Source organism: Lathyrus oleraceus, chromosome 1 (genome assembly GCF_024323335.1).
Source record: "Lathyrus oleraceus cultivar Zhongwan6 chromosome 1, CAAS_Psat_ZW6_1.0, whole genome shotgun sequence".
In the NCBI taxonomy this organism is placed as follows: Eukaryota; Viridiplantae; Streptophyta; class Magnoliopsida; order Fabales; family Fabaceae; genus Lathyrus; species Lathyrus oleraceus.
This window is the reverse complement of record NC_066579.1, coordinates 191,543,986-191,557,400: the sequence shown is the minus strand read 5'-3', so window position 1 is coordinate 191,557,400 and position 13,415 is coordinate 191,543,986.

Genomic DNA, 13,415 nt, shown 5'->3' with positions numbered 1-13,415 from the left:
CTTGGGTGATTAGGTTATAAATAGCTGATTGTAATCTAGTCTTTGTAAGCCTCCTAGAATGAATTTTTAGGGGTATGTGTAAGGTAATCCTCCCAACCTGTGGGATGGTTACCATGTGTTTCTCAGTGGTAAAAGCTGAGAGTTTTTGTAACTCAAGCCTGTAGGCAAGAGTGATTATGTGCTTGAACGAAGCTGTGAAGCAAGTTCAAGTTGGTTAGCATTACATTGTGATTGTAGTGATAGGAATGGAAACTGGAGGTTTCTATCTAGGAGTTCCTAGGTATAGATTGCATTGGGTAGGGATTAAGTGATAAGTTGTAAACGGGTGAGTTTAGCTTTGAATTGATACTACTAATAGTGGATCTTCTTCCTGGCTTGGTATGCCCCCAGACGTAGGTGATGTTGCACCGAACTGGGTTAACAATTACTTGTGTTTTTACCTTTTGCATGTTATAATTTTGCCAGTTATAAAATAAGGTAAACCTGTAATGCTGTAACAGATGATGTTCAAATCAACAGTAAGACATCATGCTGATAACTATGGAAGAAAACAACTGAAGTGAGTGCTAGGTTTGACTTCTGTTGAGTCTTTCTTCCTGAAGCACAGAACCAGGGGTTCATACATTCTAGGGTGACATAGAATGAGATGTCGTGACATCTGTGAACCTGTGCATATTAGTATAGTGGTTAATAACTATCTTGCTGTATTAGTTACAATGTTAGATCAGATGTCATGTCGTGGTGGATAACATCTGAATTCTGACTACACCAGAATTTCAATTGGTATCAGAGCAGGCATCTTGTTCTGTCTCTGGATGAGATCCATGGGTGATACTTTCTGGTATCTTGCAAGAAGTTATGGTAGTACTAATGTTGGAACCTGTGAAAGGTTCTGTACTTTCCCTGAATGGTCCCTTGAAGTAGGTGGATGGACTGTTCATGACAGGAATGGTGTGTACCTGTCTCTGGAGGGTGGCAATTGGCCTGTGTGTGGGACAGCTGTGCCAGTATTGAATCACATTCAAACGTGGTATGGTCTTGGAGGCTGATCTGGTGAAGTGCGTGTTCATAGGTTGAGTTGTATTATGATTTCCGCTGCATAATACCTGGCAAAACTCAAACTCTGATGTTGTTTCCCTTCATGTGGATGTAAGGCTGCTGTATTCAAGATCTCATCATAATCTACTGAAGATGTCAAAGATACTTGAGTCCCCTCAAGTCCACTCATCATGACGTTCTCACTTCAGGATGGTAAGAATCACTTAATCACTGATTCTTTTACTCACTTGAGTAGGGTGTATGAAGACCTTGAAGACCTTCAAGGAAGGTTTGTTCCAAGGAGGTGGAACTGATGTTCTATGCGATGTTAGAACATGTTGTTCAACAAGTATGCAGCTACTGGTTGAAAAGCAGATGTTTTTAGGTATCAAACAAAGGGATACTTCTGTTTGGAACCTACTCCTGACCTGGAAGAGGAGACATTTGTGTGTGCTAAGTTGACAAGGGAAGGGTCAACTGTATGTGTGCTCAAGAAGGTCACCTTTAGAAGTCTGATCTCTAAAAGTTGAGCTGGTTGAGATGTGGCAGTGTGCAATCTCCTGCTGTTTGGCATATTCCTGTAGATTGAGCAGGGTTGGATAAGTGTTCCCTGAAGTACTATGCTGTGTTGGAAGACAAGTCCCCTGGATGTTAGCAGTCAATAATGGGGTAACCTGAGTGCTGTATCATCTACGAGGATTGGAACCATGAATCATGTTATTCAAACACCACGTGCAGAAGTGGCAGTTCTGTCAAGGAGTAAGAATATGAAGATTCAGAGGTTGGTTGAAGTAGTATGCCCTGGCAATGCATAACTACTATCGACTGGTATTGTGTGTCTCACTAGTACTTATGGTCAGCTGGAGTCTGATTGGAGGAGTTAGTTGCCACTGGTAGGGATAGTGTATGTCATGTTGAGACATATGTGTACAATGCATGGATATTGGTGTGGAGTATCCATGATTGTTAAGTTGAGGGGGAGTTTTGGTTAACCTCCTCAAGTCTGGTCAGCCTAGGGTCTGGTTGGCTGTTGACCTGTGTCACATGGGTTCTGGTGGTTGTGTGACACATTTGCAAGGAAGAATTCATCTCTCTCATTCCTAAGGGTGAATTTAATCTGGGAAGACTTTCAAAATTGTCTAGGTGCTTGCAAGCAGAAGATGTTGACACAAGAAGAGTATTTTCAAAGTATTCTTATGGTGGAAGTATCTGAAGGGATGATTGGGAAAGGATTTAAGATCAATGTCTACTTGTGCCAAGTGCAAGTGTTTAATTGATTATCCTTGGAGCTCAAGATAACTGATGTTCTTAAAGATGTTGGAACATCACTTCTTCAAGACCCTGTGCAGAATCACAGGAAGGACAGTACATTGGCTCATGATCTATCTCTTTGGTGGCAGCAAAAGCATATGATCTCTGAAAAGGTTTCCTGGCAAGAAACATGTTCAGCCTTGGTATGTACAAGAAGAAGAAGACATCATAGTCTTGATGGTGGTTACTTGGATCAGTTTATTTCTGATCTAGGTAAGGAAGTGCATTAGCTTATGCACACTGTGAAGTCAAGAACAAGTGGCAGCAGTCTTGACATCATGGAAACAGCCTTGCTTTAGGAAGAGGAATCCTTGGCATAGCTGAAGGGATAGTTTCTAACTGTTCCTTCTGAAGACTCATACATCAAAATGTCTGATGTCTTTGGAGAAGAAGCAGGGATTCATCAAGGTGTGAGCTTGGATGACTTAACTGCAAACCTGCAGGATGGAGGTTGTTTATTCAAACTTGGTTCCACAATCAAGTCTATGAGAACATTGAACTCTTGTTCTGTGAAGGGAGGAAGTTCTTTCAAGTGGCAGAAGAAGGAGCTGAATTCAACAGCTAGATGTCAAAACACAATGTTGTGACATTTGGTTCAACATCAGATTCTTAGTTGGTGAAGTGGCACATCAACTTGAGATAGAAAGGTCTACAGGGTTGTAGATTGGATACTTCAAAAAGCTTGAAGTTCAAGTCTCACTTGGAAGGTCAGAATATCTTTGGGAGAAGTCTGATAAACTTGGGGAAGTCAAAAAGCAGCATTTGACCTTTTCATATGAGGATTCATGAAGGAGGTAATCAACCAGTGGCATTTGGTCTATCTCAGGAGTGAGTTCGAAGAATCAAGATAATCCATATGGCAGCTGATTATTCTTGAGGAAAGTCTGAGACAAATTACTTTTGAGCAGAAAAGTAGTAAGTTGAAGACTAAAGGAGGTGTTTTCTATTCATCCCTTGGAGCTTGTGGTAGGAGTTCTGAGCTATCTATGGAAGATTATCTCTTGTAATGGGATGAAAATGTATATGTCCCAATGTATGTCTGGGTTCTTCTTGATCAACCCGGTGACTCAGTGATATCTGAAGACTATCAGATGGTGTGCCTTGTCCTGTTATGAAGGATGTCCCAGCTGATGTTAGAACATCTTGTGTAGTGGTCTTCTGTTCTGGTTAGAAGAGAGATTGACACAGAGTGTGAATGTGTTCAGCTAAGAGGGTTGAACAGAGGGTGTGCTCTTGAAGACATGAAGATGCGTCTTATGTTTTCCATTCATCAAGTGGTCTGGAGTCTCTTTGAATCAGGAAGTATGTGAAGGTCCAACTTTGGGATGTTGGATATGCCCATGTGTGATCTCCAAGCTTCAAGAGGAGAATGGGTTGTTCATGACAGGGGGAGTTCTGTCCTTGCACTGCAAGTAATCATCAAGCTTGTGGTCTATGTGTTCTCAGATAACAAGGTTTGGAAACCTGTTAGCTAGTGGGATAAAGTTGGTATGTGTCAAGGCTGAGTGAGCAGAAGAATGTCTGACCGGATGTCATGACAATATGGAAGCATATGCCAGTAGGACATTCTGGCTGGTACAGGTGCTGGAGTTACAGCAACTGTTAATTGATGAATGCACAGATTGAGGGGGAGAAGAAGTACCCTTGTGCATGTGGGTATTACTAGTAGCCATAACTAGTAATTGTTTTTGCTCCTGTTGCTGACTAAACTACTATTATGTGGTTTAAACTGCTGATAGTTTGCCTTGTTAACAAAAAGGACAAAGTATTCACAAGATGTCATATGTGATGTCTTAACATAAGATATCTTATGTGCCTGCTGGAGTTCAAGAAAGTGTTCATGCAGGAGTGGATCAAGATGTCAGACTCAAAGTCTTGGAATCTGATATGGCTGTACCTACTGTAAAGCAAAAGTGGGTGATCACTTGATCGAAGCTGTGAAGCAAGATCAAGTGGATGTTAACTTGGTTGAAACTGTGAAGTAAAACCAAGTCTGGAACTCTGTCATTGTGCTCTGGCTATGTTGTTGGCTTTGGCAACATTTGTGACAAAAAGGGGGAGTAATAACCACCAATACCCCTGACAAACAGAGTGGGTCTCTACAACAGACTCTCATGACAGATCTGAAGATTCCCCCCCTGCAGCTGATGTTGAAGTTTAGGTGCAACTTCTCATATGTGTGTGCTGCTATGTGAAGTTTTTATTTAACTTCCATGTGTGTGAGTGTGCTGCCACTCTGAGTGTATTAGCTAGTATTATTCCGCTGCTATGAACTCTGTTATGGGGATCAAAGTGTTTTAGCCAAAAATTTTCCAAAGGGGGAGTTTGTAGGTGTTTAATTGGCTGCATTATATGGTAAAACACTAGATGGGTACTAATGTCTTGACTGATGTCATGACATGTACGTGTAACTACATTGTAGTTACTGCAGGACTAGCTAACACAGGATTTATTGAATGTCAAAGTGGATGCTGTGACATTCATACCTGTCAACAGATACTAAGGAATAGAACAGCAGGAGTTCTGTTAGAACTTAGTATTTAAGTGCAGTCTGGTTATCAAGGAAGAACCAGATCTGGCATAAGACCTACTGACTGAATGTCAAATTGGATGTTATGACATTCATCATAAACAGCAGCTACTGAACATTAAGCAGAGTGGTGTTCTGCTATGCTTCAGCATGTAACTTAGTTTGTTCTTCGAGAGAATAACAGAACTAACGTAAGGCCAAATGTGTAAATGTTAAGTTGGACACTTTAACATTTATTAATGTAAGCTGTTACTGTAGTATGGTCATTTTGATCATGTACAGGTCAGCAAAATTGTACAGTCTGTTTTCTGAAAAAAAACAGACTCAGCATATGGACCTTGATGTCAAGTTGAATGTCGTGACATTCATTCCTGACAGCATATGCTATATTGTAGGTTGTTCAGTTTTCTGTTTCAGCTTTTCTTGGGCTAGTCTTCAGGAAGTCAACAGCTTAGAGAAAATCCAGGAAACCAACAACCAAGCTACAATTAAGGAACCTAACAAATAGCCTATTTGTTAGCACACTAATATGTGGAAATTAGTTAGAATCCTATGTGGCATTATTTGTGAAGGTCTTGAGATATTTTAGGAACTAAATATGGAGATATTTTAGGAACTAAATATGGAGATATTTTAGGAACTAAATATGGAGATATTTTAGGAACTAAAAGATTGAAGACCTTGTTTGTAGCAGAAAGTTTCTGCTGAAGTTGTAACAGCAAAGGAGAAGTTTGCTGCGATTTCTGAAGGCCCAAATCCACTTGGGTGATTAGGTTATAAATAGTTGATTGTAATCTAGTCTTTGTAAGCCTCCTAGAATGAATTTTTAGGGGTGTGTGTAAGGTAATCCTCCCAACCTGTGGGATGGTTACCATGTGTTTCTCAGTGGTAAAAGCTGAGAGTTTTTGTAACTCAAGCCTGTAGGCAAGAGTGATTATGTGCTTGAACGAAGCTGTGAAGCAAGTTCAAGTTGGTTAGCATTACATTGTGATTGTAGTGATAGGAATGGAAACTGGAGGTTTCTATCTAGAAGTTCCTAGGTATAGATTGCATTGGGTAGGGATTAAGTGATAAGTTGTAAACGGGTGAGTTTAGCTTTGAATTGATACTACTAATAGTGGATCTTCTTCCTGGCTTGGTATGCCCCCAGACGTAGGTGATGTTGCACCGAACTGGGTTAACAATTACTTGTGTTTTTACCTTTTGCATGTTATAATTTTGCCAGTTATAAAATAAGGTAAACCTGCAATGCTGTAACAGATGATGTTCAAATCAACAGTAAGACATCATGCTGATAACTATGGAAGAAAACAACTGAAGTGAGTGCTAGGTTTGACTTCTGTTGAGTCTTTCTTCCTGAAGCACAGAACCAGGGGTTCATACATTCTAGGGTGACATAGAATGAGATGTCGTGACATCTGTGAACCTGTGCATATTAGTACAGTGGTTAATAACTATCTTGCTGTATTAGTTACAATGTTAGATCAGATGTCATGTCGTGGTGGATAACATCTGAATTCTGACTACACCAGAATTTCAATTGGTATCAGAGCAGGCATCTTGTTCTGTCTCTGGATGAGATCCATGGGTGATACTTTCTGGTATCTTGCAAGAAGTTATGGTAGTACTAATGTTGGAACCTGTGAAAGGTTCTGTACTTTCCCTGAATGGTCCCTTGAAGTAGGTGGATGGACTGTTCATGACAGGAATGGTGTGTACCTGTCTCTGGAGGGTGGCAATTGGCCTGTGTGTGGGACAGCTGTGCCAGTATTGAATCACATTCAAACGTGGTATGGTCTTGGATGCTGATCTGGTGAAGTGCGTGTTCATAGGTTGAGTTGTATTATGATTTCCGCTGCATAATACCTGGCAAAACTCAAACTCTGATGTTGTTTCCCTTCATGTGGATGTAAGGCTGCTGTATTCAAGATCTCATCATAATCTACTGAAGATGTCAAAGATACTTGAGTCCCCTCAAGTCCACTCATCATGACGTTCTCACTTCAGGATGGTAAGAATCACTTAATCACTGATTCTTTTACTCACTTGAGTAGGGTGTATGAAGACCTTGAAGACCTTCAAGGAAGGTTTGTTCCAAGGAGGTGGAACTGATGTTCTATGCGATGTTAGAACATGTTGTTCAACAAGTATGCAGCTACTGGTTGAAGAGCAGATGTTTTTAGGCTTTACTGACATGGACCTGACTGTAGATGGGAGAAATCATAACCGGGCGTTACACATAGCAATGGAGTGTAAAGGAGTCGTGCTTTCGCATGTGCTGGTTGATACCGGCTCCTCATTGAATGTGTTGCCGAAGAAAGCCATGGCTAAGCTGAATTGTGACGAGCTGATTCTGACACCCACTGATCTGATAGTGCGGGCATTTGACGGGTCGAAGCGGGCCGTATTTGGAGAGGTTGAGCTTCCTGTGAAGATAGGCCCAGAGGTGTTCAAGTCGACTTTCTACGTCATGGATATTCAGCCGGCATACAGTTGCTTGTTGGGTCGCCCATGGATCCATGCTACTGGGGCAGTAACGTCGACTTTGCACCAAAAGTTGAAATATATCTGGGAAGGACAGGTCGTCACTGTGTGCGGAGAAGAGAAAATCTTTGTCAGCCACTTGTCCTCATTCAAATACGTTGAAATGGACGGCGAAATCTGGGAGACGCCAAGCCAAGCATTTGAAACCATTAAGGTGGAGACTGCTCTTTTTGCCAAGGAGGAAGAGAAACCGTCCATTGCTTCGTACAAACAGGCCGCCGAGGTGGTGAAGAATGGAGAGGCTCCTGGTTGGGGCAGGATGATGGATATCTCTGCAAAGAAGGACCGCTTCGGAGTGGGGTATCAGCCTGGCAGAGGCTCATCTGGACAAGGAAGAGGACGCCGTACGTCAGTCACCTTCACCAGTGCCGGAATGCTGGATCCGAATCACATCTGCATGATGAGTGATGAAGCTGATAGTGACTGTGAAATAGACCAATGGATAAAGCCGTGCGCACCAGGGATGGGAATCCAGAACTAGAAGGCTGAAAAGATCATCCGGGTCACTCTGCTCGAAGAGTAATATTTTCCTGTTTTTGATTTTATATGCATGAAAGCCATACGTGTTGCCCGACACGTAATGGTTTATTGTAAGGGCCACCTCATGTTTAAATTTGCAGATTTGCATCATTCATAAAAGGATGTTTTTCAGTTACAAGCGGTGTTCCCTGTTTTTCATTTATTTTTTGCAGTTTCAAAAATAATAAAAACAAAATAAAAATGGCAATGTTTTCATTTCTTTTTTTCAATTTGTCTCGTTCCGGTTCTAAGCAATGCATGAATCCACATTCATGCAGATGCAATCATTCTCCGGATCTCATTGATAACAATCCTGTTACACCCTCGTATGACTTCGACAATCCGATCTATCAAGCCGAAGAAGAAGGCGAAGAAGATTGTGAACTGCCAGGGGAACTAGCCAGGTTGTTGAAACAAGAGGAGAAGGTGATTCAGCCGCATGAGGAACCGATTGAGGTTGTGAATCTGGGTACCGACGAGGTCAAGAAAGAAGTGAAAATCGGGGCTGCTTTGGAGGAAAGTGTCAAGAGCAGATTGGTAGTATTGTTGAAAGAGTATGTCGACATCTTTGCCTGGTCTTATCAAGATATGCCAGGGTTGGATACCGATATTGTTGTGCACAAGCTACCGTTGAGAACAGATTGTCCTCCTGTGAAGCAGAAGTTGCGCAGAACTCGACCTGATATGGCGATGGAAATCAAAGAAGAGGTGCAGAAGCAGTGGGATGCTGGTTTCCTTGCTGTCACTAATTATCCGCCGTGGGTTGCAAACATCATGCCAGTCCCGAAGAAAGATGGTAAGGTAAGAATGTGTGTGGACTACCGAGATCTGAACAGAGCTAGCCCAAAAGATGATTTTCCATTACCTCACATTGATGTGTTGGTAGACAATACAGCTCAATTCTCGGTGTTTTCCTTCATGGATGGCTTTTCTGGCTATAATCAAATCAAAATGTCGCCAGATGATATGGAGAAAACAACGTTCATTACACCGTGGGGTACCTTTTGTTACAAGGTGATGCCATTTGGTCTCAAGAACGCCGGTGCTACTTATCAGAGGGCCATGGTGACTTTCTTTCATGATATGATTCATCATGAAATTGAATGCTATGTTGATGACATGATAGAAAAGTCCCAAACAGAAGAGGGGCATTTGGTAGATCTGGCCAAGTTGTTCGACCGACTGAGACAGTTCAGACTGAGGTTGAATCCGAACAAGTGCACGTTCGGAGTGCGGTCCGGTAAATTGCTGGGGTTCATTGTAAGCGAGAAAGGAATCGAGGTTGATCCTGCTAAAGTAAAAGCAATAAGAGAAATGCCTGAACCGAGAACAGAGAAGGAGGTTCGTGGTTTCTTAGGTAGATTGAACTATATTTCACGGTTCATATCTCATCTAACAGCTACGTGTGAACCAATATTCAAATTGTTGAAAAAAGATCAAACGGTCAGGTGGAATAATGATTGCCAAGCGGCATTTGAAAAAATAAAAGAGTATTTGCAGGAGCCTCCGATTCTGATGCCTCCTGTGGAGGGAAGACCGTTAATTCTGTACCTGACAGTCCTCGAGGGGTCTATGGGGTGTGTATTGGGGCAGCATGACGAGTCTGGTCGAAAAGAGCATGCCATATACTACCTTAGCAAAAAGTTTACCGACTGTGAAACAAGATATTCACTGCTCGAGAAAACTTGTTGTGCTTTGGTCTGGGCTGCTCGCCGACTAAGGCAGTATATGCTGGTTCATACCACTTTATTGATTTCCAAGATGGATCCCATCAAGTACATCTTTGAGAAGCCAGCATTGACCGGACGGGTTGCGAGATGGAAAATGATTTTGACAGAATATGATATACAGTATACTTCTCAGAAGGCAATCAAGGGGAGTGTATTGTCTGATTACCTCGCTCAGCAACCCATTGATGATTATCAACCGATGAAGTTTGAATTCCCTGATGAGGACATCATGTTTCTCAAATCGAAAGATTGCGAGGAACCAATCCCGGAGGAGGGGCCTGACCCTGAATCCGAATGGATTCTGATGTTTGATGGGGCCGTTAACGTGAATGGAAGCGGTGTGGGTGCTGTTTTGGTTACGCCGAAAGGATCTCATATTCCTTTTGCTGCCCGGCTAACATTTGAGTGTACCAACAACGTGGCTGAATACGAAGCTTGTATACTGGGGATTGAAGAGGCGATTGATTTGAGGATCAAGAGCCTTGTCGTCTATGGAGATTCAGCTCTGGTGGTAAATCAAGTTAACGGAAAATGGTATACGCATCAATCTCATTTAGTGCCATACCGGGACTATACGAGGAGATTGTTGACATTTTTCACCAAAGTGAAGATGCATCATGTGCCTAGAGAAGAGAACCCTTTGGCTGATGCTTTGGCCACTCTGGCTGCCTTGATTAAGGTACAGTGGTGGAATCAGTTCCCCAGTGTGGAGGTAGGTCGTCTGGATAGACCGACTTATGTGTTTGCTGTTGATACAGCGCCTGATGATGAGAAGCCGTGGTATTACGATATCAAGCGCTATTTAGAGACTCAAGAATATCCTGAGGGAGCATCTAAGAAGGACCGGAAGACTCTGCGGAGGTTGGCCATGGTGTTCTACTTGAATAAGGATGGGGTTTTGTATAAGAGAAATTTTGATTGGGTCTTGCTCAGATGTGTTGATGATAGAGAAGCAAGCCAATTGATGAAAGAGGTTCATGAAGGATCGTTCGGTACCCATGCCAGTGGGAATGCAATGGTAAAGAAGCTGTTGAGGGCAGGTTATTATTGGATGACAATGGAGGCCCAATGTTTTAATTTCGTGCGGAAGTGTCATAAATGCCAGATTTATGCTGACAAGGTGCACGTGCCTCCAAATCCGTTGAGCTTAATATCGTCTCCATGGCCGTTTGCTATGTGGGGCATTGATATGATTGGAAAGATTGAGCCTACGGCTTCGAATGGGCATCGGTTCATATTGGTGGCTATCGATTACTTCACCAAGTGGGTAGAAGCAGCCTCTTATACGAACGTGACGAAGCAGGTCGTTGCCAGGTTTCTCAAGAGAGACATCATTTGCAGATATGGGGTTCCCGAGAGAATCATTACTGATAATGGTTCTAATTTGAACAACAAGATGATGGCAGAACTGTGCCGGGAATTCAAGATTGAACATCACAATTCTTCTCCCTATCGTCCGAAGATGAATGGGGCGGTTGAGGCAGCCAACAAGAACATTAAGAAGATTGTGCAGAAAATGGTGGTAACCTATAAAGACTGGCATGAGATGTTTCCGTTTGCATTGCATGGGTATCGAACGTCGGTGCGCACGTCCACTGGGGCAACTCCTTTCTCATTGGTATATGGAATGGAAGCCGTGCTACCGGTTGAGGTTCAGATTCCCTCTTTGAGAGTCCTGATGGACGTAAAATTGCAAGAGGCTGAATGGGTAAGGACCCGGTACGAAGAGTTGAGCCTGATTGAGGAAAAGAGGATGGCAGCCATCTGTCATGGGCAGTTATACCAGCAGAGAATGAAGCGTGCTTTTGACAGAAAGGTGCGACCTCGGGTATATCACGTGGGTGATATGGTGCTGAAAAGGATCCTTCCTCCTCAAAACGATCGAAGGGGCAAATGGACACCTAATTATGAAGGTCCATTCGTGGTCAAGAAGGTTTTCTCTGGCGGAGCCTTGTTGTTAACGACCATGGATGGCGAGGATTTTCCATCCCCTGTGAATGCGGATGCAGTTAAAAAATACTTCGTATGAAGAGACCCGCTGGACGAAAAGAATAAAACAGTCCAGGCAAAAATGGGCATCCCGACGAACCTAAAAACAGAAAGAAAAGGTTCGGGCAAAAATTAGGGATAAAAAGAAAAAACTGTACACCCGGCAAGTCGAAAACCTGAAAAGGCGACTTGGGCAAAAAAGGGTATCCCGGTGGACTGAAAATCCGAAAGGGCGGTCCAGGCAAAAGAGGGATTGAAACGAACAACTGCATTTGGCATGATCGTTTGCGCTTTGGTTAAAGCAACATGGATAATACCCGGAAGGGATCAATCAGAAACGTCTTGTTCAGAAGGCAGAAAGCAAGGAGAGTCTGAGGACATATGGGGTGTAACCGAGTTGGAACTCGATGAGATCACGGGTTTCACATTGCCATTAGGATAGATTTTTCCTTTTGTGCGCAATTACCTCTTTTCAGGAATTGCTTCTTTTGTATTGCTCATTTGAGCCACACTTTTCAAATCAATAAAGTGCATATTCAGTCAAATAATTTTGTTTTTGTTTTTCATTGCCGCTTTGATTGCAAAAACATCCAATTATTGTGATAAAGAATCTTGCATTTTAAGACATACAGGTCCCTTCCGATGCATGTTTATAAGATTGAAAATTGGAAATCTTATTCGGAAGGTTGAGTGGCCCAAGTGTTGAAATCTTGACACGCCTGGGGCACGGTTTTATCTAACGATCTCTTTTGCAGGAACTGTTAGGTATTTTCACTCACTTGCAGGTTGTGATGTGGAAGCTTTTGACGAAACAAATCCCCATGGAGTCCAATCAGGGACGGATGGATGGAAGGAATGGTGAAAAGACGACGAGACGTGCGACGACCCTTGGAATTAATCAAGAAGACTCTTCAAAATCTGAAAATTGAAAAGTCTGTATAAGTCCCGGGAGTTCGCTTTCCGTCGAGTACGGAGTGGTTTGGAATACAAGATGATGGAGCAGAAAAGTCCAGGTGAGTCTGGGAGTTCTCAAAAGTGGAAAGCTGATATTGGAATTGGATATTGAATACCAAGGTTCGACGAGTCGTCTGGTGTTCAGTACCAGAATTCCCTCATCTATCCAAGCAGAGTCGTGAGGACTAACTCCCTAGCAGATTCAAGGTCTCCCTAGCAGGGTCAGGATAGTTATCCCCAGCAGGTCTTGGATCAATATTCCCCAGTCGCCAGGCCTGAAGGTGACAATTTCCCCAGCGGAAGTATCTGTGTGCGGTGGTTTCCCAAGCGGAGTCAGGATTGATATCCCCAGCTAGTCCAGACTGGTGTATCCCCACAGAGCATTGGTGGATTCTTCCCCAGCAATTCCCCAAGCGGATCGGGTGCAAAGGAGGCTTTTCCACAGCAAGGGTTGCCTTTACCCAGCAGCAGCGATATTCCCCAGCAGGGTGGAAATCGGAGCGATGGCGAGTCCCTCAGCAGAGTGTCTCGTGCTCCCCAGAAGAGTCCCTTGAGGGGGATGCCTTTTTATACATGCATCATGAAAAGATAGCATAGCATATTGCATAATAAATCGCGTAGCATTTCCATAATTATGGAGTATTACGCAGAAAAATCAATCATGCATCATATTGCAAGCATGAGCTAGTCTCAGACCGTGGTCATCGTTTGAGAAGTGGTTGCCTGAGGGTAAAGATGTTGCTCCGAGGAGTTTGGCACCGTTTTTTATCAACCGTACTTCCCCAGTAGTGCGATACTGG